Consider the following 434-nt stretch of genomic DNA (forward strand, 5'->3'; position numbering starts at 1 on the left):
AAAGGAGAATGTGTGGGTATGGGATGGAAATGTATATTTCATGCATTAAGGTACTGTTAATAAGTCTAAATGATTATGGAAATGTATATTTCATGCATTGATGTACTGTTAATAAGTCTAAAATGATTGCAACCTTGTCCTAATAAATGGCCTTTTACACTTCAAGTAACAGCGTGGAGTGTAGTTATTGCGCGAGGTTCCTGCCCAATGGCCATCGCAGGTCCGGCTACGCTGGAGCATTTTGTAACAGCAAACAATTTTGTAACACCAAACAAAAGAGTCGAGCCCTTGTTACCCACTGCTCGCGGCTCCCTGCCGGGCTAATTACGTAAATACTCGCTCCGTCTCTATCCCCCCTCCGGTTATGCAATAGAGCGAGCACATCGCTCTCTACCTCGGTAACACACTGCCCCGACAGCAGAGCTCAATTCAAG

This window comes from Lissotriton vulgaris, chromosome 3_1 (assembly GCF_964263255.1).
Source record: "Lissotriton vulgaris chromosome 3_1, aLisVul1.2, whole genome shotgun sequence".
Classification (NCBI taxonomy): domain Eukaryota; kingdom Metazoa; phylum Chordata; class Amphibia; order Caudata; family Salamandridae; genus Lissotriton; species Lissotriton vulgaris.